Source organism: Schistocerca piceifrons, chromosome 5, assembly GCF_021461385.2.
Source record: "Schistocerca piceifrons isolate TAMUIC-IGC-003096 chromosome 5, iqSchPice1.1, whole genome shotgun sequence".
Classification (NCBI taxonomy): Eukaryota; Metazoa; Arthropoda; class Insecta; order Orthoptera; family Acrididae; genus Schistocerca; species Schistocerca piceifrons.
In genome coordinates this window covers 591,436,499-591,462,056 of record NC_060142.1, presented here as the reverse complement: position 1 = coordinate 591,462,056, position 25,558 = coordinate 591,436,499, and the positions used below count along the sequence as shown (strand labels likewise).

General features: G+C 42.0%; 1 protein-coding gene across 1 annotated transcript in view; it reads left to right on the top strand.

Moving 5' to 3' along the window:
• LOC124799297 (piezo-type mechanosensitive ion channel component) overlaps positions 1-25,558 on the top strand; it is a 715,678-nt gene that overhangs the window by 563,269 nt on the left and 126,851 nt on the right. The gene's annotated exons all lie outside the window — the stretch shown is intronic.

The following is a 25,558-nucleotide window of genomic DNA, read 5'->3' as shown; positions in this document are numbered from 1 at the left end:
CATCAGAGACAGGGCCACGCATGAGAGCAGCCGTGTCATACTGGAGTTCTGAAATTTCTGCTCAGCACTCTACTTTATCTGGTCAAAAGTGTCTGGACACACATTAATGGATGTCAGTATGCAGTGTGTCCACCCTTTGCCTTTATGACAGTTTGGTGGGGGTATGGCAGCCCATTCTTCATCAAGAGCCAAAACAAGAGAAGGTAGTGATGTTGGATGCTGATATCTAGAGCAAAATCGATGTTCGAGCTTGTGCCAAAGATATTGTATTGGATGCAGATCTAGACTCTGGGCAGGCCAGTGTATTTCAGGAATTTTATTGGCCAAAAGTGATTGCCTCACAGATGTTGCTTTATGACAGGATGCATTGTCATGCTGATACAATCAACCAATGACTCCTAGCTGTTCCTCTACTGTTCTCTGTACAGAATCTGTAAAATGTGTTCATATTCTTCTGCATTTAATGTTCTTGTAAGTTCACTAAGAGGAAGCCTAAACAAGCCAAGCCCAAATCGTTCTATCAGATTGTCACAGGATTTAGCAAGATTCATCACTCCAGTCACCCACTGCCAAATGGTATAGCTCTTTACACCACTTCAGGCAGCACATAGCATAGACTACAAAAATGTATGGCTTATGAGAATCTGCTCAACCACTGTACCCCATATTAACTCACTGTACACAATCATTGTGTTAGTTGGACTGCTGGTAGCACTTTGGAACACACAAGTGATTCCTTCTCCTGATTTTGTGTGACTTTTTACAACCAAACCTCCACAATGCTCGACGGTCCCTGTCGATGAATGCACGAGGTCAGCCTGGTTTTGGTTTAACTGTGGTTGCTCCTTGACATTTCCAATCCGGGATTACATAACCAACAGTCAACTTCAGCAATTGTATAAGAGCTGAAATGTCACTGATGGATTTATTATCTATGTGACATCCAATGACTAGCCCACATTTGAACACACTGAGTTCTCTTGAGTGATTCATTCTGCTGTTACTGCTTGTCTACTGCCAAAACAATACTCCCCGCCATCTTTTAAACTGTCATGTTTGTTTTTTGTGACATCTAGGGGTCAGTCCACATTACATGGGGACGTCAGAATCCTTTTGATCAGGTAGTGTATGTGGGCATGACATCAACCAACTGTCCACCTGAATGAAGTGCCACCATCTGTGGCCAAGAGCAGAGTTGACCACCCAGTGGTGGAGCATGCTGCTGAGCAGAACAAGCTAAACTTCAGTGGTGGCTTCAAAGCCTGTATCTTCTTGATCCATCACCAACCCTCCTCCCTACACTCCCACCAATGCAGCATCTCTGAACTACAACCACATAGATGGGAGTTGTCCTTGCAATACATTTTTTATTCTTGTAATGCTACTGGCATCAGTCTCCACTAGCCCCCTGCCCCACATCCACTTCCATCCTATCCTGGGTCTCTAACTTCATTTAACCCTTCATCTGTTGTGTCAACTCCTCCCATTCCACTTACTGACATCATCATCATTGGCAGTGAATGAATTTGAGTGCCAGTACCCACACATTGCATTCCTGTTCTATACAACTGCTGCCTCTCACTCATGCATTCCTATACCTTTCACATCCCTCCAAGCCACCTGCCACCCTTCTCCAGCTCTCCCTCGTGCTCTCTGCTTCCTTTACCCCCTTGCCTACTCCAGCCAAAAATCCCTCACCCCAGTCCACTTGTAGAGCTGCTGTCCCGCCCTTGTGTGTTCAGCCAGCACACTGTGGCTGTACAAACGTGCACAGGTGTATGCGCATACATTTTGTGTGTGTGTGTGTGTGTGTGTGTGTGTGTGTGCGCGCATACTCTAGCTGAGAAAAGGATTCATCCAAAGATTTTAAGTGTGTGTTGACGACTCAACACCTCAACTACACAGTGAGTTGTTACGTTTACCAGTAAATTGTTTGATTTAGAGAAAACACAGAAATCATAAATCCAGATGGTTGAATGAGGATTTGAACTGCCATTCTCCTGAAAACAGGTCCAGTGTCTTACCACTGTGCCACCTCACTTTGTGTGTATTTTAAGTGGAGGTAGGAAAAACTTACAGAATTTGAGCAGTCCCTATAATTTGCATATTGTTTTGTAGACGTTATACAGAAGACAGTGACATACACTAATATTGATACATCATACATCACCTAGGTATGGCATTGTCCACCACTTCCTGCAAACAGTGGAGGGTGCAGCAGATGGTGCATTCCCATGTCCAAAGGTGGTTTCAAAGAAGAGTTAAATACGACAAAAATTTATTGCCTCAACCAATGGCTACAATCCTGTCTTGTTGACCAGATCTTGCATAGGTAGCAAAATTTGAAAATTATGTCCTTCCTCTATGCCACGTCTGCTGCCCCTTCCGCTGTGTACAGGAAGTGGTGTAAAATACCATATCTGGGAGATGTACCACAAATTGTAGCAAAAACACTGAAATCTTGCAACTATAGGATTTCCTACTATGTGAAGAACACCATAGCCCAGTCTATTTTCAATATCAAGGATAAGACCTCATTACTAGCCAACAATGGAGTAAACAAAATTGCTTGTTCTGCTTGTGATAAGTTTTATATTGGTCAGTCAGGAAGAGACATAGAACTAGGCTGGATGAACATGAATGAATCTAGCAGTTGCAGAATTATGACTCCAGGTTTTTATAAATGAAATATACAATGTTAGAGACTTTATTGGTCTCGTACAGATATGATTTTATGTATGTGGATTGGAGCTGTGAGTGAAAATTTGTACCAAGACAAGGAATTGAACCCAGGTCTTCTGCTTACTAGGCAGGTGCTTTAACCACTAAGCCACTTTGACACTGCAGTTCACACACCTGCACCGATCACCATGGCACACCTTCCTCCTCGATCCAAATTCTCGCTGCCACCCCAGTCTACTTTAAATACCCCCTCACACATGAACAGAATTACCTAGGCTCTCCATGTTTCGGAATAGCATTTCAGCAATGAACATAAATGGGGGAACCTGCCAGCAACTCAGCTGCAGGTACTTATAGAATACCTCAGCAATGAACATAAATGGGAGATCCAGCCTGAAACCCAGGTTAAGATACGTATACACAGATGGAGTCATTTTATTTGTATAAGTACCTGCACCTGGGTTACAGGCTGGATCCCCCATTTATGTTCAATGTGAAGGTGCTATTCCATAACATAGAGAGCCTAAGCAATTCTGTTCGTGTGTAAGGGGGAATTTAAAGTAGACTGGGCAGCAATGAAAATTTGGATCAAGGAGGGAGGCATGCCAGGGTAATCCATGCAGTTGTGTGAATTGCTGTGCCAAAGTGGCATAGTGGTTAACACACCTGTCTAGTAAGCAGGAGACTCGGGTTTGATTCCCAGCCTTGGTACAAATTTTCGTTTCATGCTTCAGTCTACATACATAAAGAATCCAAATTTGCTGAACATGTACTGGGTGAGGGCCAAAACTGCCAGCACAGTCCCATTTCTTTCACTTCTCAAATGGAGGCTAAAACTCAATCTGTTGGAAGTCCTGGAATTCAACAAACACCCTGATGTAATCATAAATGACTGAATACAGCTTAATACTTCCCCTCTTCTAAACTTCATATAATCCTCCCAGTTTTCTATCACTTCCCACACTGCCTATGCCTACATATCCTTCCATTTCCCTGTATTTATTGATTTAATTTTACTTTATTCAGATTTCCTATGTACTCCATATCTTCTGGTGTTAAAATTGTTAATTATTTCTTTTAATTGGCTTCTGTATCACTTTCCACATTTAATAGCTCATGAAGTAGCCTTGTCAACTACTAATTTTATTTTATTTTATTGGGTTTGTTTATGTAGGCACAGTTTTAGAGTTTATTGTTAATGTATTTCCTCTTTGTTCCCATTATATTCATTTACTATACAAACTTTTACTTTTAAAATTACATTACCAGCTCACTGTCAAAGATGTCATTTACTGTGTGGTTTTGACTCAGTCTAGATGTTTAACATATTTTTCAATGTTGTTTACAAACTTTGCAACTTGTTTCCAAACACTAGTCAGTTAAAGTCTGAAGATGGCCTTGTAAGTCAAAAACCAGTTGACCCAATAAATTAATGCTGTAGCCCATTACAAAAAGTGAAAATCGCTATATTGGTTCTGTTGTTCTACCAAGTACCGACGGAAGAAGCGGTTAACATGATATAAAAATGGAGATTTTAAAACACAGTAAGTTAGAAAGTTGGATTAACTCTCCTTCTGAATATTTGCTTCAACATGCATTGTATAACATTTGGTAATGAATGCCTGAAATTATGTTCATTTTACATTATGGATAATAGCTGAGACAACAGCAATAATAATGATGATGAAGAGTTCACATGATTCTGTATGTCTCCTACTTCCTGTGATTTTATTGTTCTTTCTTTGTATGCTGTGTCATGCATGTGGGAGGGCTAATATATTGATCTACTTATCTCTCAGTTTGATTAATCTCAATTAGTTTATCTTGTAACTGAGCATATATATATATCTCTGACGGGGCTGTCAATGTCTTTGATTTCTTATGAGTGTATTTAGTCAGTGTACTCAGCTGTTCTGAAAGTTTTCCTCTCACTTCATTCAGTTCAACTTGAAAACGAAGAAGAAAAGATTGTAATAATTTATGAATTCATCATATAAGTAGTCTGTAAGTGGTATCTTTTGAAGATAGGCTGCCTGTCATCGTAACTCTTTCACTGGAGTGCAGTCTGCCTGATGCTATCCTCATTGTAAGGTACAGCTGCTTGAATAATTTTTCATTTGTTAATCCAAAACATTAAGCTATGTTTTGCAACAATTATGGGGCTCTATCAGAAAATAAACGACGACACTGAATGCAGATCCTATCCCACCCTACAGACTTGCCAGTTATGTCTCCTTCCTGCCATAGTCTGAGCTATGCGTCTTTATTGTAGAGGCATAAATAAAATCATCATATTAGTTGGATTTTGAATGCACAAAATTTATCACTGAAGTATTTTAAAATGCAGTAATGAATCTTCTGTGATAAAACTGGTGTCATGTTCAGTGCCTACAAATGTGTACAAAAATGTGAGGGCATTTCTTAAGTTGCTTTATAGTGCTTAACTTGGTCAGTTGATTCATTCTCTCTTTTTTTATGTGGCATGACTGCTGAGAAATTGGTTACACAATGAACTGACTCGAAAGGGTGATTGATGACCTCAGCAATAATGTAGTCAAATACCAGCGCATTAAACAACTCCCCCAGTATGTATCATAGCTTTTGATACAATAGGGGGTGAAGTTAACTACTGTAGCTGAACACATCTACATATCAGCTTCATCTCCTTTTCAGAGAATGAGATGAATAATGTTCTTGAATATGCAACATATGAGTGGCATGCACCATGGAAGATCACAGAATTGCCCTTAACACCATTTGCATAAAAAAACTAATTAATCCTTGGAATAAGACAGATTGCTTCCTGACATTCCTCAAGGATGGTAAATTAATGGCATACACTGTAATAATGACAAGGTAAAAGGTATACAAGTAACTTCTTTTATCAAAGGATGTCAGAAAAGAAGGTCTAAATTAAGGCCTTCCTCACCTTGGTACACACATGCTGATTGAACAACTGATATGATTTTAAAAACATTAATGGACTTTACAAATAACAGACATATTTATTGATGATTTCTGATGAGTCCACAAATAACCTTCAGATTTTTTTACAACATTCAGGCTGGGGAGAAAAGTGATTTGAAATGTATTCTACACTTAATAATGAAACAAAGAGGGGCTTCTTTCTTGCAAGAACACTATTTTTGTTTTGTTTAATCACCAAACATGTTTTGTCATGGTTGTGACATCTACAGTGGTTTTTTTTTTTTGTTTCATTGTTTCTGAAATACATACATACAAATTTTATCTATGCTAGAAAATACTGACATCAGATTTTCTTGTTTAGTTTAAATATGTACTTTACTTTTTTAAAAATTGTGTGTGATATATGCTTGCAAACAAAAATCTATAAGTCTACGTTAATACAGCATGTCATCTGCAACACATGGTTATAAGACCAGCATCTAAATTGAATTTTTGTTTAGAACATAACTTCTAGACTATGTATTGTGGTAAAATTGTGGCATATGCATCTTTTTGATGTTTGTCATTGCAATAGTTGACCTGTTCTGTTACTTGGTTATTAGTTGCCTGCTAAATGTGTTGTTTTTACTTTTTTATGTTTGAATTGACTTGTTGGTATCAGTAAAATTTTGTGAGGTTTTCTTTAAACTATTTGATGTGGTTTGCAATTTATAGATTGTGTTACAGATGTAGATCAGCAACGACTGAAGTGTACTCATGCTCATTGGCAAATTTTGGATGCTACTACATTGCTATGAATTACACATACTTTTCACTGCACTTGTAAATGTCAGATAAAGTGTTGACAGTCATTTGCTTTACTGTTTTGTTTTTGTTGATGACCATGAAGTTTGAATTTGTGTGTGTGTGTGTGTGTGTGTGTGTGTGTGTGTGTGTTGTTTAACAGTTTGCTTTGGATGTTGGATAATGTTCCGCTGCAGAGTACTGTTTGATCATTGCTGACTTTTCTGCTCATTATGGTAGCTTCTTGGCGTTGTAATTTTCTTCTGTTGGTAATAAATGGTGCAGATGATTAAACAATGGAAAATCCAAGATAGAATAACAATATTATGAAAAGGATAGATAATAACACACCATATAGAGGAGATACTGAGTCACAGACAGGTACAACAAAAAGACTGCTATAAATATGAGATTTCGGCCAAAAGACCATTGTCTAACATAGAAAACACATGCACATTCATGCAAGCACAACTCATACACACGTGACCTCTGTCTCTGGCCACCAAGGCCAGGCCTGTTTTTTAACTTACTTTACTTACTTTTTCATGTCCAGTACTGTCAATGTTTCAGCCCAATACTGGTCTAAATCAAAAGCTTCAGGCTTGCTTAGCCAGAGGTCATCTGGGGACCAATGTGCAGGATAGTTTCAGCACATTAAATGTGCAATTTCTCCACAGTTATGCTTTTGTCATCAGGTTCTAATAGGCTCCATTTTATCAGATTGATTTTTACAGAGGCTACACTATTTCTGACACAGTTTATCATTTTCTGCTACTTATAGATCAATTCATCACCACTTGGTGGATGTTCTGAAGTAGGGTAGCCGACAGGAAGTTCATCGAGGGTGTAATTGAGGGACCATTATCTTGATTGTAGGCATTTTAATCTATAAAGGCTACCATGTAATGGATGGTGTTCATCAAATGTTTCTTTAAACTGCTCATTATGTTCATGAGCTATCCTATGAGACTTGGGACTGCTGAAACCTGAAGCTTGGTAGAGCTTTTCCAGTGGAGTGGGCTTTATGCTTCCTGTGACCAGTATACAGGTTTCGGTAAGGCTTACATTGATCTTCTTTTCATATGCTGATCTAGATGAGACAGGACATGCAGACTCAGCTGTGGGAAAGCAAAGTTCTGAAGCAGAACACAATAGGTTTGATGCCCCACTTACTGCCAGTTTGTTTTTTAAGGATATTGTTCTTTGCAGCTACCATCAATCATAACAAGACAGCCACAGAGCAGAGAACAGCCAAAGACACACACAACGGATTAAAGACACACAGAACAACAATCACAAAAGCAGACAAGGGGAGAATGTTGAGTATCTTGTATGAGAGGGACGTTACTGAGAAGCCACTGAAGTGCACAAAAAACCAGATGATGAGACTAGAAAGTGACACTTCACAAAGATTGCAAAGAGACATACAAAAACTACTAAAAAATACTAAATCGACACACTCTTAAAGCCAAATGAAAAAGACACAGAAAATTCCCAGAGCACTCACATTAAGCAGTTCATCAAAAATTTACAAACCTGGTGTGCCAGTCAGATGACTGACAAATTTCAGAACTGTGCACAACACATATACAAACAACAGGAGCTTAGAAAATGCCAGTTACCTAATCCACAAAACCAGTGTACTCAACACATCTACACTAATTTCATTTGTCACCACATTAATGTACACCCACATACCAATTGGAGAAACAAACAATAATTAAGACAGCTAAGGCACACACACACACACACACACACACACACACACACACGCATTTTGGAAGTAATTACATGGCAAAATTATTTCAAGTTTAAGGATGAATTCTTCTTTCAACAGGAAGTAATGCCAGTGGTTAGCTTATTGACCAATATCTTCCTCAGTCACACTGAAAACAAAATCTCTGATTGAATCCTAATACCTAATCAATATAATACAATACACTCCTGGAAATGGAAAAAAGAACACATTGACACCGGTGTGTCAGACCCACCATACTTGCTCCGGACACTGCGAGAGGGCTGTACAAGCAATGATCACACGCACGGCACAGCGGACACACCAGGAACCGCGGTGTTGGCCGTCGAATGGCGCTAGCTGCGCAGCATTTGTGCACCGCCGCCGTCAGTGTCAGCCAGTTTGCCGTGGCATATGGAGCTCCATCGCAGTCTTTAACACTGGTAGCATGCCGCGACAGCGTGGACGTGAACCGTATGTGCAGTTGACGGACTTTGAGCGAGGGCGTATAGTGGGCATGCGGGAGGCCGGGTGGACGTACCGCCGAATTGCTCAACACGTGGGGCGTGAGGTGTCCACAGTACATCGATGTTGTCGCCAGTGGTCGGCGGAAGGTGCACGTGCCCGTCGACCTGGGACCGGACCGCAGCGACGCACGGATGCACGCCAAGACCGTAGAATCCTACGCAGTGCCGTAGGGGACCGCACCGCCACTTCTCAGCAAATTAGGGACACTGTTGCTCCTGGGGTATCGGCGAGGACCATTCGCAACCGTCTCCATGAAGCTGGGCTACGGTCCCGCACACCGTTAGGCCGTCTTCAGCTCACGCCCCAACATCGTGCAGCCCGCCTCCAGTGGTGTCGCGACAGGCGTGAATGGAGGGACGAATGGAGATGTGTCGTCTTCAGCGATGAGAGTCGCTTCTGCCTTGGTGCCAATGATGGTCGTATGCGTGTTTGGCGCCGTGCAGGTGAGCGCCACAATCAGGACTGCATACGACCGAGGCACACAGGGCCAACACCCGGCATCATGGTGTGGGGAGCGATCTCCTACACTGGCCGTACACCACTGGTGATCGTCGAGGGGACACTGAATAGTGCACGGTACATCCAAACCGTCATCGAACCCATCTTTCTACCATTCCTAGACCGGCAAGGGAACTTGCTGTTCCAACAGGACAATGCACGTCCGCATGTATCCCGTGCCACCCAACGTGCTCTAGAAGGTGTAAGTCAACTACCCTGGCCAGCAAGATCTCCGGATCTGTCCCCCATTGAGCATGTTTGGGACTGGATGAAGTGTCGTCTCACGCGGTCTGCACGTCCAGCACGAACGCTGGTCCAACTGAGGCGCCAGGTGGAAATGGCATGGCAAGCCGTTCCACAGGACTACATCCAGCATCTCTACGATCGTCTCCATGGGATAATAGCAGCCTGCATTGCTGCGAAAGGTGGATATACACTGTACTAGTGCCGACATTGTGCATGCTCTGTTGCCTGTGTCTATGTGCCTGTGGTTCTGTCAGTGTGATCATGTGATGTATCTGACCCCAGGAATGTGTCAATAAAGTTTCCCCATCCTGGGACAATGAATTCACGGTGTTCTTATTTCAATTTCCAGGAGTGTATATTGAATCACTATGTTGATGACTTAGTATGCTAGGTACATGAAACACATAAGCTGCTACTACTGTTACACAGACAACAATACTGCCCACCCAAAAACCCATGTCACTCTTGAAACCAAAATAAACAAGTAAAGTCACTTTTTCGGCAACACAGTAGAAAGCAGAAACCACCAACAACAATTCAAAATATACAAAACACCTACAGCAACCATAACAATAATACACAATGGATCTATCCATACCGTAGCACACAATCAGGCCAGACTCAGATACTTCCTACACAGATTGAACAGAATTCCAGTAGATACAGATAGCTACATGTAAGGACTAACTATAATCAGACAGATTCCCACAGAAAATGGTTACAAACTACATGATCATACAGCAGAGGACACACAAAGTACAGAGGATAAAGAAACCACAAACAACAGGAAAGCATGTCACATACTGACATTAGACAACGAAATAACCCACAGAACTGGAAGCACCATTAAACCCCTAATTCCATAAGTAATCAAATTCCTATGTATAAAACACCTTGAAACTTGTGATTACAGTACAAATGAATTTTAAAGTGTTAAATATTTGACAGTGGTCATCTAAGCAAGAAAAAGTTTAGAAAAGATTCGAAATTATGTTTATACTCATTCTGAGGGACTGGATGAATGTCATCTGGGTACTTTGCCCCCTGTTTTAAGCAGAAACTAGTTTTCATACATCTGAATGTGTGCGACATCTTATCTTCTGAACTGCATGTCATAAAGTGATATAATTTTTCAGCTACATTAAGTGGTATACATGGATACTGTCTGCAAAATGTATTGTGCGTAGATTAAATAGTAAACAAGTTATAAATTAAAACACTGTGCCTGATGCTGAAGTTTTAATTCATGTACAGCCAAAGTATAGTAGCGATAAACTTTCTTCCTTTCATCTTTTGTGTGGAGTATCAGTGAGAAACAGTTTATCAAAAGTTTGACATTTTGTGTAAGGTTTGTTGGAAGTTGCTAAATGCTCTCAATCTCAGATATTGGATGAATACAACCTAGTAGGTAATTTGCACACCTTAAGATACAGTGCCTCACGCTGTATGCACTGTTTTTTTACTGCAATACTTGTCTTATTGCGTTAAACTTTTAACATAAAATTATACCTTATGAAGAATAGATTATGAGTGCATTATAAATTTTTAAATTCAGTCAATAATTAATTGAAATAATGAAAATCAAATATTTGTTACCCCTGGAAATGGCTAGATAGGTAATGTGCAAAATGGCTCATGAACTTCAAACCATGAAGAGGTTAGCCATGTAATAATATAGATTATAAGAAAACAAGGAATGCATGTGGCATACAGAAAAACAATATACTACACAAGAGATTAAAATGTCCATAATTGCCTAAGATAAACTGATCAAAGCAAGTATACACTGAGATGACAAAGGTTATGGGATGCCTCCTAATATTCTGCTGGACCATCTTTAGCCTGGCGTTGCACTGTCATCCATAATTCCATCGTTGTTTGACAACATGACTCCCATAAATGGCTGGAAGTGGTCACCAAGTAGCCGAAAATAACCATTTCCAGTCAGTGATCCCAACCCCCTCACTCACCCATCCCCCACTCATCCCACCCCCACAAACCGACCCTCGACATTCCCTCACCCTCCAACAACCTCCCTCCCCATCCCACATCCTCCCACCCTCACCCTCCCTCTTCCCTCCCACCCTCACCCTCCCATATCCTCCCTCCCACCCTCACCCTCCCATATCCTCCCTCCCACCCTCACCCTCCCATATCCTCCCTCCCACCCTCACCCTCCCATATCCTCCCTCCCACCCTCACCCTCCCACCCTCACCCTCCCTCTTCCCTCCCACCCTCACCCTCCCACTTCCCAGACACCCTGACACTCTCCCCACCACCCCACCCTCTCCCAACATCTCCCTCCGCCCTCTCCCCTACACTATAACTCTCCCTCTGCCCCAACACCCTCAGCCATATTAACTGCTCCCTTCCCCCACCTACCCTCCCCCTTCCCCCACCTACCCTCCCCCGTCACCCCTACCCCATCACCTCTCCCCTCCCCCCATCGCCCCTCCCCCCCATTGCCCCTACACCCGTCGTCCCTCCCCCCTATCACCACCTCCCCCTGTCGCCGCGCCCCCCTCCCTGTCGCCGGGCCCCCCTCCCTGTCGCCGCGCCCCCCCTCCCTCCCTGTCGCCGCGCCCCCCCCTCCCTCCCTGTCGCCGCGCCCCCCCCTCCCTCCCTGTCGCCGCGCCCCCCCCTCCCTCCCTGTCGCCGCGCCCCCCCTCCCTGTCGCCGCGCCCCCCCTCCCTCCCTGTCGCCGCGCCCCCCATCCCTCCCTGTCGCCGCGCCCCCCATCCCTCCCTGTCGCCGCACCCCCCCTCCCTCCCTGTCGCCGCACCCCCCCTCCCTCCCTGTCGCCGCACCCCCCCTCCCTCCCTGCTGCCGCGCACCCCCCCTCCCTGCCGCCGCGCACCCCCCCTCCCTGCCGCTGCGGCCCCCCTCCCTGCCGCCGCACCCCCCCCTCCCTGCCGCCTCGCGCCCCCCCCTCCCTGCCGCCGCGCCCCCCCTCCCTGTCGCCGCGCGCCCCTCCCCACCCTGCCACTGCGCGCCCCCCCTCCCTGTCGCCGCGCGCTCCCCCCCCCTCCCTGTCGCTACCCCAACTCCTGTCGCCGCCCCCCCCCCTTGACTGCCTTCACCGTGTTCTCTGATTCCCATCACCGCCTCTCATCTGCTCATGTCCTCTCCCCCAGCCCTGCCCCTTCCTCTCGTTCTCCCCCTCTCCCTCTCTCCTAATCTCTCCCTCACCTGGCCGTCTCTAGCCCTACCACTGCCACCCCTCGGTCCGTCAGCACCATTTGCCCCTCCCCTTACCACTCTCTCCCTCAGCACCATCTGCCCCTCCCCTTACCACTCTCTCTCTTCTTCTCCCCACACCTTCCTTTCCCTGTCACTACTCCTCACCCTGCATTGTCATTTTGCACCCCTCGCTCTCCCTCCTCCCTTACCCCCAATTACAATGAAAACCTATCCAAGCAACTTTGAACTTTGCAGTCATCACCGAAAACAAAAGCATGCGAGAAATGGTTGTTGACACTGCATCCGACACGTAAATGTGCAGCAGAAAGTGCATGTAAGCCACGGCAAGATAGTAATTTATAGAATTTCTGAATAAACAACATAATTTATAAATAACAAACCACACATAACAGTTTTCCAAAACAGAACCTCACAAAATTTTACTGAACCCCACAGGTCACTTTACACACAAAAATAACCACCGCAACACATTTAGCGGGCAAATAATAACCACGTGCTACTGAGGACAGGTCAATTACAGCAATAGTAAGCATCAAAAAGGGGTGTATGCTGCTATTCTTCCAGAATACATTGTTTAGAAATTATATTAGAAACAAAAATTCTGTTCAGACATTGCAGATGTCATGCTATATTAACATAGATTTGCGGCTGAATTATATTTGCTTTGTTAGTGCAACCAAAATGCAAAAAAACGGGGTCAAATGAAGCACAGTTGTAATCTAAACAACAAAACCTGATGTCTATGTATTTCTGAACAAATGAATGAAAAAATCTCACAGTAGATCTCACAACTGTGATGAAAAACATTTGAAGATTAAACAAAATAAAAATTGTGATCTTCAATTCGTGATTATTATCTGCAAGCATAGGAGCAGTCCTTGAAATTCCATGATGACAGTATTCTATACTTACCCTTTTTTTTTTTTTTTTTTTTTTTTTTTTTTTTTTTTTAGAGAGAGAGATAATCACAATACCCGTGTAGTCATGTTTAGTTTCCACCACCCTTTTTTGTATTACATAACATAATAGGTGCTTTGTTCACTAGTTGCTGCATATAATGTATGGATTCTGTAGATGCTCAGTAAATCCTGAACATATTTAGGGCTGCAAATGTACCCTGTCAGTGTGTTTCAAGAAGCGTATGTAACTGTTTTTAGCTTTTATTTGTCAGATACATCAGGACATATACTGCATTGATCGTGTCATTCAATATCCTCAGTGTTAAGGAAGACATGCACAAGACGGTTCCCCATCCTGGAAGTGCTAATATTTTAAGATTTTTAGAAACATTTCTGGCCAAATTATTGAAGGTAGACCTTGGCATGTGTGCTGACTAAGGCAGATTCAGACATGCTGGAATTGTAGGTAACTGTTGACATTTGTTTGCAGAACTTGTATTACAATTTTTTTTTTAATTAATGATGCTTTTTTTCTGAATTGAAAGTAGAACACTCACAGAGTCAAATGCACAAGGCAAGTTTAATGAAAATGAGACAGATGGGAACAAAATAAATACACTGCTATGAGAGAAGGATAGTCAATTCCTTTACTGAAAAATGTTTGCAGTTGCCTAAAGAACCACAATTGTACATAGGTGTGCACCTCTTTGTCCAAAGCAAATCAGTGGCCATGAATGTCTTCCTTCAGGGTTCCAAAAATACAGTTATCACCTTAAGAGAGATCAGAACTTATGGAGGATGTGTAAAGGCTTCCCAGTGAAACTTATGCACTGTAGCAGAAAACAACCTGTCAACAAAGCAAGTGCCCAGATGTTGCCGAGGTTGTTTCAAGAATGCTGCAGAAGTTACATTGGGAAGCCCTTACACATTCACCATACACCCATTCTCCCCATGGAATTCCTATATTTTTGGAGCCCAGATAAAAGACATTCATAGCTTTCAATTTACTACAGACAATGATGTGCATGTCTGGGTACAATCATGGTTCCATACACAACTGCTAACATTTTTCCGTGAAAGCAATGACTGTCTTGTCTCTCAGTAGGATAAATGTTTTAACAGTTATTGCAATTGGTTTTGAAATAATAAACAGTTAATTTACTCTCTCTCTCTCTCTCTCTCTCTCTCTCTCTCTCTCTCTCTCTCTCTCTCTCTCTGACTCATTTTCATTTGACTGCCCCCTTATATACACTATGTGGTCAAAAGTATCTGGACACCTGGCTGAAAATGGCTTAAAAGTTCGTGGTGCCCTCCATCGGTATTGCTGGAATTCAATACGCTGTTGGCCCAGCCTTAGTCTTGATGACAGCTTCCACTCTCACAGACATACATTTAGTCAGATGCTGGGTTTCTTGGGGAATGGCAGCCCATTCTTCATGGAGTGCTGCACTGACGAGAGGTATCGATGTTGGTGGCACGAAGTCAGCATTCCAAAACATCCCAAAGGTGTTGTATAGGATTCAGGTCACAACTCTGTGCAGGCCAGTCCATTACAGGGATGTTACTATTTAAGACCCCTCCACAGAGGCCGTACATTGTGAACAGTTGCTCAATCATGTTGAAAGATGCAGTCATCATCCCTGAATTGCTCTTCAACAGTGGGAAGCAAGAAGGTTCTTAATACATCAGTGTAGGCCTGTGCTGTGATAGTGCCATGTAAAACAACAAGGGGTGCTAACCCCCTCCATGAAAAACATGACCACTACACATCCTGGCAGATGACATTCACCAGACATTTGTCATACCGACAACCTGCCATCAGATTGCCACATTGTGTACGGTGATTCATCACTCCACACAACGTTTTTCCACTGTTCAATCATCCAATGTTTACACTCCTGACACCAAGCGATGTGTTGTTTGTCATTTACTGGCGCGATGTGTGGCTTATGAGCAGCTGCTCGACCATGAAGTCCAAGTTTTCTCACCTCCCGCCTAACTGTTGTAGTGCCTGCAGTGGATCCTGATACAATCTGGAATTCCTGTGTGTTGCTCTGGATAGATGTCTGCCTATTACACATTACGACCCTCTTCAACTGTCGGCAGTCTCTGTCAGTCAACAGACAAGGTTGGCCTGTACACTATTGTGCTATACGTGTCCTTTAAAGTTTCCACTTCACTATCACATTGGAAAAAGTGGACCTAGTGATGTTTAGGGGTGTGGAAATCTGGCATACAAATGTATGACACAATTGACACTCAATCACCTGACCACATTCAAAGTCCATGAGTTCCGCAGAGCACCCTATTCTGCTCTCTCACGATGTCTAATGACTATTGAAGTCACTGATAAGGAGTACCAGGCAGCACAATGCACCTAATATGAAAAACAAATGTTTCTGGGGGTGTCAGAATACTTTTGATCACATAGTGTAGATGTTTATTCATTACTGACCAAGGAAGATTGCAGAAAATCTGAAGCACTTGTATGGTTCTAGAAGCATAGTTCTGGAAATAGAAGTCTGAACCATGAAATATCCAGTTTGGAAGAGCAACAGTATTATGGAAAGAACAGATTAGTACTCACCATAAAGATGACACATTGAGTTGCAGACAGACATGATGACAAGAATGTCACATATGAGCTTTCAGCCAAAGCCTCCTTTAGAAAAGGAAACCACACGCATGTTCACACAGATAAACACACCTTATGAATGCTATCGCTTCATCCAAAAAGCAACTGAATCTCATTGAATGGCAGCAACAATCTGGTGTGTGACAGGGAAGGGGGAGGTCTAGCAGGGTATGGGTGAGGAAGAGGAATCGATGCTGCCTGGCAGTGTGTGCAGGGACTAGAGATGAGAGGACAAGGCTGCCATGTGCAGTGTTGGGACAAGGTGTGGGGGTGGGGTGGGTGGAGAGTGGATGGGGAGCAAAAAGAAGATGAGCAGGGAAGAAGAAGAGACCAGTGAGTGCACTGGCAGAGAGCAGCGCACAATGAGAATGACAGGACCTGTACTGGGAGGAGGTGATAGGACAGACAGGGTGGAAACTATTGGATGGTGGGTATGGAGACAGTAAGTTACCGTAGGCTGAGGCCAGGACTATTTTAGGAGCAGAGAATATGTTGCAAGAATAGCTTTCAGCTGCACAGGTCAAAAAAGATAGTGGTGAAGGAGAGGATCCAGATGGCCCAGTTTGTGAAGCAGCCATTGAAATCAAGCATGTTATGTTCAATTGCATATCACAAGGTGGTCTGCTATGCTCTTTGCCACAGTTTGGCACTGGCCATTCATCCTGATGGACCGCTGTTTGGTAGTCATACCAATTTAAAAAGCTCTTCGATGATTGCTGCAGATCTGACGTGGCTGCTTTCATTGATTGCCTGGCCTCTGATGGGGTAGGACAAGCCTGTGACAGGACTGGAACAATAAGTGCTGGTTTGGGCAGGTATTATGCCTGGGTTCAGTCTCACGTCCTGTTCCATAAACAAACAAAAAAAGCAGCTGAACCATAAAAATTCCTTGCACATTGACTTTCACATTTTACAATTCTTGGTACTGTAAAAACACATCTCTGTCACAGTGGCATCACAGAATCACCTCTGGTCCCTCTGCAAGATACTGGTGTTGTGCGTTCCACACTACATAAATGACATCTCTGAAATTGAATCCCCTGCACTCCAGCACCTGGAGGAGCATTCCAGAAACTGTGTCCATAAGCTATCCAACCCGCTGATGTCCTACTGCCATCTAGGGGCACTACTATCCAACCCCTACCCTACCCACAGTGTTCCTCCTTACAGTGCCCAGGCCCTGCCTAGTTGACCTTTTCAACTTGTCACATCCCCCAAAACTCCCTACCAATACTCGATTAAACCCAGAGTGTAAACAATCCCAGAAAGCTCTTTTTAACCTTTCTGTGGAAGTCTTCAGATCTACAGAAGTTTCAGTCCTATCTATAGGCTTCACCTTCAGCTCTGCACCAAAATTTAATCATGGTGGGCTTGTCAAAGACCTACTCTTCTTCTCCTAGTCCCTGAGTTGACACCCTTCTTTTCACCAATCCCTCCAACCAAATCCAACCCCATCCCAACAGTGAACTCTTCCTCTCCCAGTTGATACCACCATCCAACCACGATCCTCCTCCCCCCCTTTTGCCCCTTCGAACTAATCCCCCTTTGTTCACCTTCCTGGCTTTCCTTACCTCCGACTTTGCCTCACTGTCATGGTCCAGGTCCCATCCTAAGAATACTAACCTTTCAGTAGAACAAAAGGACAGCCATAAATTATCTCAAAACAGATCCTGACCTAATCGTCCAACCTGCAGGCAGAGATTCAACAACTGTCATTTTGAATCACAGTGCCTACTGTTGTGGACTGACAAGGCAGCCAGTCCACAGTGACGGGTAGCCGAAAGAAAGGCACGCGTACACACACGCCGACTGGCGTGAAGTCTGGAACAGGATACGTAATGAATGGTAGCAAGAAAAGTACGTAGCTTCTGGACTACTTAACTTTTAATCCGTCATTGGTTTACAACGTTCTTGATGAGACATTTCATACGATAACTATCAAACTATGTAAGGCTAATGGCGCCTTGCTAGGTCGTAGCCATGGACTTAGCTGAAGGCTATTCTAACTGTCTCTTGGCAAATGAGAGAAAGGCTTCGTCCTTGTAGTCGCTAGCAAAGTCGTCGTACAACTGGGGTGAGTGCTATTCCGTATCTCGAGACCTGCCTTGTGGTGGCGCTCGGTTTGCGATCACACAGTGGCGACACACGGGTCCGACATGTACTAAATGGACCGCGGCCGATTTAAGCTACCACCTAGCAAGTGTGGTGTCTGGCGGTGACACCACACCTACCTCATGGAAAGCTGCTGCCAGTTATCTGACTCCTCCACGTATAAACTCTGCCAGAGTGATCCCATCCCAGAACTCCAACATAATTTCCAAATACCTGGTTGAAGCTTGAAGCCCTTACGAGAACCTGTCCCCTGAATCTGTTTGCCTCCTCACACATATGGCACCTTGAACAGCCACCTTCTAAGTTCTCCCTAAAGTCCACACATCCAACAATCCTGGATGCCTCATTGTAGCTGGATATTTTGCTCCCACTGAAAGAATTTTGATCCCCATTGGCCAATGTCTCCAACCTATTACCCAAAATCTAGCCTCTCACATCAAAGATACCAACCACTTTCTTCATCAGCTCTACACCATTCCCACCTCTTTACCTCCTGGAACCCTGTTACTCATTGTTGACTTCAAACCCGCTAACTCTTTTGTCTTACAACTTACTAACTACATCCTAACACACAACTACTTCCCCTGTGAAAGAAAGATATACAACCAAATCAGCAGCACAGCCTTCGGCACCTCTGTAGCACCCTCCTATGTTAACCTGTTTATGGGTCATGTAGGGGAAGCATTCCTAGCCTCCCAAAAGTTCAAACTCCAGGTTCAGGATCATTGCTGATATCTTCATGTGAGAACACGTGCATGTGCTTCTGCTTGTGTGAATGTGTTTTTTTTCCCCTCTTCAGAAGAAGGCTTTGGCTGAAATTTCATATGTAACACTCTTTTCATAATGCTTGTCTGCAGCTGAATGTGTCATCTTAACAGTGAGTAACAATGTATGCTTTTCATAATATTGTTGAAGTTAAAGTTTCGTTTGCTTCTGACTTACTTTCCATGTGCAGTTGAGTGTATGTGTAACAAACTCTGGAAAAATTGATATTTGTATTTGCATCGTGGTTGAGTTCCAGTCTTCAGGCCTTAGTATCATTAAAATATAAACCAGCTTCTAAAACACCAAATATCAAAGTTTCGTAATACAGAACCACTGTGGTGGTACACAGTTGCAAATAACTGAGTTCAAACTATCCTTGATTTCTTGAGTTTTATTATGTGACCACTTCTTTCTAACTTGCCTAACAGGTTTTATTGTGTATGCAGCTGCCACTGGTAGAGGGTGATCATGATCATAATTTTTGGCAGAACATATTTTATTTATCACTCGTATTGCAAATACAAATTTGATGATTTATTCTGAATCTTCCTTAGGGGAAACTTCTACATTCTTGGGATTTGCTGTACAGAAAGGATGGAAACTGTTACATCAGTCATTTGTGCAAAGAGACAAATGAAACATATGAGCCTTATCTCAGCATATCTTAATTCATTTGTCAATTAGGGATCAGGCTGGTTGAAATATAAATCAAGGACACTTATACCTCTTAGACTTTAGAGCATAGATGAAGTAATATACCTGAAAATGTACAGTTACACAAGAGTGGGTGTGATGCTTGCAGTTCAACATATTGGAAGATAGTTAGTGTCTCAGACAATATTGATCATATTTGTATGAAACAAAATTCATTTTACAGAGAGAAATACAGAGCATTTCAAATTAAAAAAGACAAGATTTCAGTTCTTCATGTTGATTTTGTGCAAGTTTCAAAGTTTCCTCTCAAGCTGAACTGTATTTTTAATACCAACGTGTGTCGCTCTTATTTAATAAACTTTTTTTAAAAAAAGTAAACTATAATTGGTCCTCTTTCAACTACATCATTTACTGCCAAATAATCCAAGGTGATACCCCAGATGTGTTTTGTGATGTCTGCAGGTTGATATTTCATTATTTAGCAAGCAGGACTCCGTAGCTTTTCCCTTTCTATTTTGTTATGCACGACTGTGGTAGTGTAATAGATACACAGTGCTAGCCATTAAAACTGCAACACCATGAAGACAGTGTGCAACAAACATCAAATTGGCATGAAATGCACAATGTGTTTGGGTATGCAAGTAATTATCATTTCAGCACAACTGCAGAAGTAAGGATGTTGTGCGCATAAGAAAAGATTACACAGTGTGTCTTATTCAGAAATAACATTTGATTGTTGGTTCTCTGCTACAATTTCATGTTATGTTTCATGTAAGAAAGGGAAAAGTATACCAGCCTTTTTCAGAATTCAGTAGCATTAAGATCTTGGCCTAACAAGACAGCGGTTTATCATCCCATGATACAGCTGCTCGTGTTGGTCAGGATCCAATGGATTTTGTGAATTGTGGTTCATTTGTCTCATAATGTACATAATTTAAATCATTTGATTCAGGTACAGGATCTTGTGTAAATGTGGAATAGATGGGTTCAAGAGACCACACTCAATGCCATGCAGCATTCCATCTGCCCTACACAATCATTATCCATTGATATACTGCTTGCTCAGCCATCCAGGATCATAACCAAATTACATGCCATGACACAGGAAATGGGCTTTTATCTTCCAACCTAAGTATCCACCTGGACAGTGCAATGATATCTTGAGTACCACAAACTGTCAGCATGGTGACTGTTCATGCAGCTTTCCTTGACAGGCAGCAGAGTGTAGTGTACCAAAACTCATACGCACAGCGGCAACACAGGATGTGGGAATGGCATGACCTGATCTTTCCTTTTTTTTCTGGTTCTGTGTACAACATTGTGATGGATATACCTATAGGTTGAGACCCTAAAGCGAAAAAAACAGTTCCAGTAATCCATCATCATTGTTACATGTGCCCAGCACCTGGTGTGATGGATGAGGTGCCACTGATTGCACAACATGACTATTTATGGTTTGTAGCACCAGTAATTTGAACAGCAGCCATTACTTTTCTGATGCGTTAAGACCAGAAGTTGTGCCCTTTGTTTAAAGTCTTCGTGACATTATCTTTAAACAAGATAACGTACGACACATAGTGCTCATGGTGGCATTACCTACCTCAATGCAGATGGTAGTGACTATTGCCCTGGCCAACATGTTCTCAATCTCTCTCACCTGCTGTAAACAGCTAATTTTGCTGCAAAGAGACTGGCTCACCACCATTTGCCAGCCACTACAAACAATGAACGCTAGCAAACAGATGCAGCAGCATTGCATGACATTGTGGTATCTGTCATCCAACCAGAGTTCGGCTTACTGCACAGCCAGGCTATAGCCACTGTTGGTTGCATAGGTGGCAACTCTGTGTACTAAATTTTGCATCCTGTATACTGCTGGATCACAAACAGATTTAACATTTTTATCCTACTGTACTGTATATGCACAATAAGTAAAATTCTGGTGTGTGCTATTCTTCCTGGTGTTGGAGTTTTAATGGCCAGCAGAATCTCTTACGCATCTCAGAGTATATACTTTTACATGCCTGTGACAACTCTGGTATACTCTCATAAATAAAAATGTTTTTATTTTTTTTTTATTTACTCCACATCCGTGGGAACTGTTTCACGTAAAAACTGTGGAAGAAGCATTATCATAACCCCTTTTTAAGATGTATTATGAATTCACATTTTGTAAAATCTTTTACGTCCTTGAGGATCCCCTTACTGTAGACCTGTGAAACAAAAAACCAGTCTATTCTAATCTCAGTGATAGAACTGAATTTAAAATAAGTGGTGTTTCTCAGTTTCTGATAGCTGTACTGACATGAATTATACCACATTCTGAACTTTCTAATGCATTTGAAGAGTGGCTTGAGTTCTCTTGTTTTGAATGTCTGCCTAATTTAACTTTGTCTGTCCTGTTTTCCTAAGCTAGATTTAAAAGAAAGCAGAATAGAAGTCACATGTTTTACTATTTTGGTGTAATGTTTTGTCTCACTGTCTTATTTTATGGTGGATGAATGAAGTTAAGTCACTGTATTGCAGTTTTCTGGAAGGAAAGCGGTTGATAAACTTTTTATGGTGGTGGAAAATTGGATATCTTGAGTTGAAATAAATGTTACACTGGTATTCTTCAAATTTTTCATCAAGCATAAAGTAATACATAAAAATATACAAAAGGGAAATGATAAATTTAAAAAGTACAAAAACAAATTAAAATAATGGATATTAAAAGAATACTGGTCGAGGAGGAGGAGGAGGAGGAGGAGGAGGAGGAAACGAATGGCACTAGCAGAGAATGACTAAACTGATAGCGAAGAAAGCATTCTCTGTCAGTAGGACATTTTCTTGGCTTTCAGTGAATAGCAGCTTACCCTTTAGAATAAAAGTGTTACGTATCACCTTGAGAAAGCTGCTGTGATATGGACTATGTAATGTGCACTGCGAACAGTATTTGCTTGATCTGTAGTAAATGTCGCCAGTTAATGTGCTGCTTCTTTCTATGTGTGTAAATTTAACAGCACGAAAGGTAGCCGTCCCTCCAAATTCTGAATCTGGCCATCTATATTATCTGGCAGTAGTGTAAGATGCAGAAGTGTCTGGAGAAAGTACTGTCTTATGCTCGAGTTGTTACTATGCTGTTTTTGCCCATGGTCTAGCGGGAAATGCCACAGAAAGTAGACGCAATGTCACAAGTTCGAGTCCACTCGTTCTGCTATTTTTACAGCTGTGTTTTGGCTTTGTACTAAAGATATCAGTCTGATGAAACCTCAAAGATAATTTGCTTCATTTCCTAACCCACCAGTAATAGCAAAACGTTCTGTGAAAGAGCTCATAGTTGCACCAAGATAAGATCTGTTTATGCTCGAGAGTTTCTCACCCAACAGTGGATACTGACCACTGGCAACTGGCCACTTGGCACCACCTATTTGTTGCATGCTGCCATCTGACAATGTGAATGCAGTGTGGTACACCTTGGTCACATTTCTGGTCTTTCATTGATAATCATAAAATTGTTTTGATTGTAGTTTGATTTTGCACATTGAATAACTTTTATTAATGGAGTGAAACTGTGCAGTTACACAATGTGCATAGGTTACTGTGGATGTATTTATTATTTATTTCCTTATTTGAAGTTTTAGTATTTGTCTTGTAGTTACGAATTGGATTTTGTATATTTGAATCTTACAAACTTTTGTTGTAATAATCATCAACAGTTTATTCTCTGACAGTGCCCAGGTAGTTTACGAATTCCATACTTGTAGAAACTTACTCGTTTGGAGCTGAAGGTGTTGTCAAGTCAGGTTTGACATGAATTTTCATCCAGAGATGAATGTTCTTGATGGTTGTTGGATAAGGTGTGGCAAAATGAAGCTTTCAGAGCATGAGAACAGAAGAATGAGTGCATCAGGAATTACTTCTATGGATTTGTGAAACCAGCAGAGTGCATTGTTGTGTAGTAGTAACACTTGATGCAGTTGTGTTGGTAGTTTTTCTTACATTTTGACCGAAAAATGCGCCACAGTTGTTGGCAAGAAATGCTAGCCGCAATGGATATACCCTTGGGCAGGATTACTTTTTTTTTCCTTTTTTTTTTTTTAGCTATTTATTTATTTTTGTGTGTGCAATATGCTTTTTGTGCCACCAGATGCAAAATACTCTATTCACAGTGCCCTTTGCTCAGTTAGATGTCTTTTTGTTAAGGCTCAGCCATTAATTTCTTTGTAAGAAGTTAACATAAAAGCATCATAACTCACCACTAGTAATAATATTACATAGGAATGCTCTGAGCAAATTGATGAAATTCAAATAGAAATGCAGTAATAGCTGCCCCTTTGATTTTTGTTGCTTTGAATTAGAGCATGCAGTTACCTTACATTCTATTTCTGAACATTGCCTGTTGGATGCAGATGTCATGTGAAGGTTAAATGATTGCAGCTGATCGCTTGAGACCCCTTAAATGGAGAGAATCATTCATGCCAGAATGATCTCTCTTGAAAGAGGAACATCTTTTTGTGATGTCATTTCTTTATAGTACTCGCCCCACACACAACACAAACCCTTCAAGCTTCCCTTATTACCTTCAGCCCTCTATTAAACTCAAAGTGAACGATATGTTGCAAATGCCAAAACTTTTTCACTCATGGATCTATTTTACAATGTTCATGAAATTCAAGTATTCAAATTAATTCGTAACTGCAAGACAAATACTAGAACTTAAAATACATGCGCTGTGTTACAGTACGGTTTTCACTTGCTTAATAAAGTATTGCACACAGAAAATGAAACTACAATAGGAAATATTTTATGCTTATGCATACAAGAGTGTAAACATGCCCAAGATTCACTGCACTATGTTCACCTGGTCAAATGACAGACACCAAGAGGTAGGTGACATGTGGCTGGTTGCCTGTGGCCACTGTGGGAGGAAGGAAGCTTTTGAGCATAAACTTTTCTGATCTGGATGCTGCCATGAGATCTTTTGTGGAAGGTTTTGCTATTATTGATGGGCTAGAAACTAAAGCAACTTATCTTTGATGTTTGTCTTACGCTTTTAGCAGAAAGCCAAAATCCACCTGAAAAATAAAGGAATGAGTGGACTTGAACTCACAACTTTGCTGCTACATTGTGCAATGTTTACCACTAGACCACGAGCAGATACAGCACTGTAATAGCTCAAACAAAAGGGAACACTTCCTCCAGGCAATTACATGATAAACAGTGTTGCCATATCATGCAGATGGCCGGACTTGACAATTCTCAGGAGTGGCCAGTTTTTGTGCTTCATGTGTACATAAGAGAGCTTCCTCTGCATTTGCTTTTAGGCAACTGGAGTTTGTATAAACACTACGATTTCACTTCTCCCAAACAATTACAAAAAATATAGTTTGAAAATGTCAGACAAAATGTAAATAATTTAGGAGTAAAGGAGACAACTCACTAAATAGCAGAAGCATTGATTATCAACAGGTAGACAAAAAAGAATGAAAATTTAATGCACATGTGCATGCCCTGTATTTCATGTGCCTTTCCATGACCCCCTCCACAACTCCCCCCCCCCCCCCCCTCACACACACACACACACACACACACACACACACACACACACACACACACACAAAATGGTGTCTTCAGTTGACACTGTGTGTATGTGTGTGTGTGTGTGTGTGTGGTGGGCAAGGAGGAGGGGTGCACGTATGTGCATATGTATGTGTGCGCTAGCTTGTTAAAGGGATCTGTCTGAAAACTAATGAAGTTTCATTCTTTTTTATTTGCCAGTTGACCATGCAACACTTCTATTAGTTGGTAAGTTGTTTCCTTTACTCCTTAATACTCACAAGTCATTTTTTGTGTTTCAGTTTGTGTTGACCCATTATGTATTTTTCCTAAAATTATTTTGTTTGCCCCCT